The sequence below is a fragment of the Chrysochloris asiatica genome, unplaced genomic scaffold, assembly GCF_000296735.1.
Source record: "Chrysochloris asiatica unplaced genomic scaffold, ChrAsi1.0 scaffold00549, whole genome shotgun sequence".
In the NCBI taxonomy this organism is placed as follows: domain Eukaryota; kingdom Metazoa; phylum Chordata; class Mammalia; order Afrosoricida; family Chrysochloridae; genus Chrysochloris; species Chrysochloris asiatica.
In genome coordinates this window covers 211151-215306 of record NW_006409067.1, presented here as the reverse complement: position 1 = coordinate 215306, position 4156 = coordinate 211151, and positions in this window count along the sequence as shown.

Below are 4156 nucleotides of genomic sequence, written 5' to 3'. Positions count from 1 at the left end.
CGGAGGAAACAATCGTTGGAGAAGGATGTCATGCTGGGTAAGGTGGAGGGTCAGAGAAAAAGAGGAAGATCCCCAACAAGATGGATTGGCCAGGTGTCATCATTGATGGACTCAAGTGTGGCAGCAGTGGTGATGTTGGCCCAAGATCGGGCAGTGTTTTGTTCTGCTGTGTATAAGGTCGCTATGGGTCGGTACTGACTTAATGGCACCTAACAACAACAATCTCAGTAATTTTTCTTATATTTTAACCAAAATATTGTATGTGATGATGATGTTTCATGAGAATATTCTCCTAAAAAATTTAGACTTTTTAAAATTAAATGTTTTCTTGTGTCTATCAATATATCTTACGACTGTTACTATATGAATGTACATAAACTTATTTCATCTACAGGTATTTCATTTGCTAAAACCATCTTGAAACTCGTTGTAATGGTTTTTACTGTTAAGTTCCTTATGATGTTTTCTGACTCATAGAGACTCCATGCACAACAGAATGAAACAATGCCCAGTCCTTTGCTATCCTGACATTTATAACTCTTGAGCCATTGCCACTTTGCCAATCCATCTCATTTGAAGTCTTCCTCTTTTCTTTTCCTAATCCTCAACTTTAGAAAGTACAATGTCCTTCTCTAGTGACTGGTCCCTCCTCATAATATGCCCCAATTTTTTGAGGGATGAAGTCTTGCTATCCTGACTTTCAAAGAGAATTCTAACTGTACTTATTCCAACACAAATTCATTTGTTTTTTGGCAGTCTATAGTACTTTAAATATTCTTCTTTAACAACTTAATTCAAATGTATCAGTATAGCTTCAATTATTACTCCCTTCTTAGGGTTTCATAACCACCTTTTCCAATTTATGTCTTATTAATTTTGTATACATTTTTCTTTACATTAGTGTAATGCCAGTTAATATTTTGGCTCTTTATTTTAATGCAGTTATAAGAAATCACAATATCATTGGCTAGGCACTAGTATGCAGGCTTATACATATTCTCATTAGATGTCAACCATGACTAAAAAGATGATGAAGGTGTTTCATTTGAATATCCAAAAAGCTTGCTCTTTAATGAATTAAATATTTTCATGTGCCTATCAATTTATTTGAGTACATGTTAAATTTTTCTACACGGACTCTGCTTACTAATCTACAACTTATACACATTTTAAGTTTTTATTGTGAATTGAGTGATAGTTTACATAGGAGAACATCAGTTTTACACTGTTTGTTTCATTGCAATGATTACAATTCCCCTCCATGCATCATCATTCAACAATATTTGCTTCTATTCCTACAGTTTTTGTTTTGTTTTGGGTTGGGGGTTGTACACCAAAACCCTCAGGGATATATAATCATTTAAACAACCAAGGGGCATATACTGAAAGCCTTCTTCCTGGTGACCAAGAAAGATAAAACATTAATTGCATTTTCCCCACCCAGGAGACAAGCTAGAAAGCTAATCAGTTTACTGAATGGGACCAATCTTCTCAGGCCAGGGGACAAGCTAGAATGTTAATCAGGTCACTGAACAGGATCAATCCCCCTGGTGTCCCTCTTGCCTTCAAACAGGTCAGCACCCTAGCCCCTCTCAGACTCTGACCCCATACAAGCCCATGTTGCCATCCATTCAGCGCTCAGAATTTAGAGAAATCAGCTCCTCTGAGCCAGCTGGCTTAATAAAGTCTGAAACTCAGCTTCACCTCTACAAGAGGCCCCGGTTTCTTGGACGATGGATCAAGAGCTGCCGGCACACCCTCGTACCCAGAGTTGCCACGACACACCCGGATTCAGAGCTGCTGTGTCACTCTCAGGCTGAGAGCTGCTGATACACCCTATGGCCTAGGGCTGCTGTGATACTCTCTGGCCTAGCGCTGTCCTGATACTCATGTGCCTAATGCTGTTGTAACAGTCCCATATCTAAAACTGCTGTAATACTGGCTGCCAGCACACAATCTTTCTCAGCTGCTCTATCTTTCCATGTCCACATCTCTGACTACATCTCTTGTTGTTGCTTCTCTGTATTGGGTTCCACATTCCACTCTTGCTCGTCTCCTTTGATGGTCCTAGGATGCAAGGTTTCTGGAATTAAGATTAACTATCTTTTATATTCCAAACTTCTACCTTTACAGTAGTGACAATTGCAATTAATCGTGATAAGAATTACTCATTGTTGAGGCATAAGAATCTTATCCCCATCTCCTTTAACTAGACCAGTCTATACAAGATGAAAACTATTCAGTGGGGATTCTACTTTCCCATACACATTCTGAAACTAAACTCCTTCTCAAAAACTTGTAAACCAGTCACATCATGCCTTTTTAGCCCATCTGTCCCCCATTTTAGGAAACCAATGTCTAAGTTCTCTCTCTCATCTCCATGTCGATAATGGTCTATGGAATGTTTTTTAACTAAGCCCATATATTCTTTGTTGCTTTCCCTCCAAATCCACTCACCAGTAGATCAATGTGGTTGCCAGTAGGCTTAATTAGCTGTTCGTGTGATCCCTTTGAGTTTTTGTCTTGGGGCAGGGGAGGGTGTCTTGAAGATATTTGGTTGCTTACCTTGATGTCTGTCCCATGAACAATTTCCTTGTCCTTGTAGCAGCCAGCCACACTGCTTTTTTTGGTTTTGTTTTTTATTTTTCCTGTTGGTCTTTCTTTCAACAAGTATCTTCTATTCTTCTAGCAGTTCCAGGGTGGTCTGCTTGTGCTGTTTAAATGGAATGAAATTTCCCACCTCAAAAGGTTCTGGACACGGCTCAGGATTCCAACTAAGGTTCTATAAACTACCAAGGCTCCACAAGAAGTCTTTTTCACTGGGCCAGTTCTAGAACTCTTTTAAGTATTCCAGTTATAGGATGAAGATGGGCTTACAAGCTTTCAGAAAATCAGGTTTCACGACATATCACTTTTTATCCCACCCAATTGTCTATTTTCATAACACAGTCAAAAATCTTAACATTATTTACCCTCTTTTACCCATTCAGACTGAAGGAGCTCTGGTAGCGTAGTGGTTACAAATCAGGCTGCTAACCTCAGGGTCATCAGTTCAAAACTACCAGCTGTTCAGCAGGAGAAAGATGAGGCGTTCTGCTCCTGTAAAGATTTATAGCCTCGGAAACACTGTACAGGCTTGTTATGAGTAGGAACCAACTCCACGGCACACAACAACAATAACCCATTCAAACTATGCCTCAAACCTATATCACAGAGGACTATTGTTCCAAGACAGAGCACACATCACAATTCACCTTTGCCTACTTAGTCCATTCAAACCTAAAGTGTTCTGCTATTTACATTATTCCTCCATCCCCTTCCCACTCCTTGTTACTTCCCATTTCAAACACCCAAACCATAATGGGTCTATCTTTTACCCAGTGTTCCACCATCCCCTCCCTCCCACAAATGGTAACCAACAAATTTTTTAAATTTGTTTTTCCTTTTAGTATGGGTAATGTAGGACCAAGAAAAAGACTCCATTCTGTACATTAGCCTGAACACATCCTCCTGTTCCAGGAACGTGCTAAATCAGCTCATGCTGCCTTAGAATATCCTTTCACCCCTAGCAACATCAAGAACTAGATGAGTAGTAGACAGAACAACCCAAGGCCAGATGCCAGATGTTTTCCTTATCCTAGCCTAAGAACAAAGACCACCAGTCCTGACCAATTTAACTGTAACATCTCATACTTTGCCAAATGTCAACCAATCCAAATATTGTAAAGCTGAAAAACCCTGAGCTTGCTTGAAAACTCTATAAAAACTCTGCCAACTGGGAGTTCGAGGCTCTATCCCTGATCCGCTGCGTCAGATGCAGGTGGAGTCCGAGCTCGGGCTTGAATAACTGGGGGTTCAAGGCTCCATCCCTCATCTGCTGCTCGGATGCAGGTGGGGTCCAAGCTGGAGCTTGAATAAACAACCCTTGTGCACTTGCATCAGTGTCGGCTCCTTGGTGGTCTTTTCTTTGGGGAACCTGCATTCTGGGCATAACAGTATCATTTCTTAAGCTTTTACAATAATGATCTTATGAAATATTTGTCTTTTTGTGACTGACTAATTTCACTCAGCATAATGTCTTCAAGGTTCATTCATGTTATGTGATCAATTTTGTTTCTTCCTTGTTTTTCTTTCTTTCTTTCTTTCTTTCTTTCTT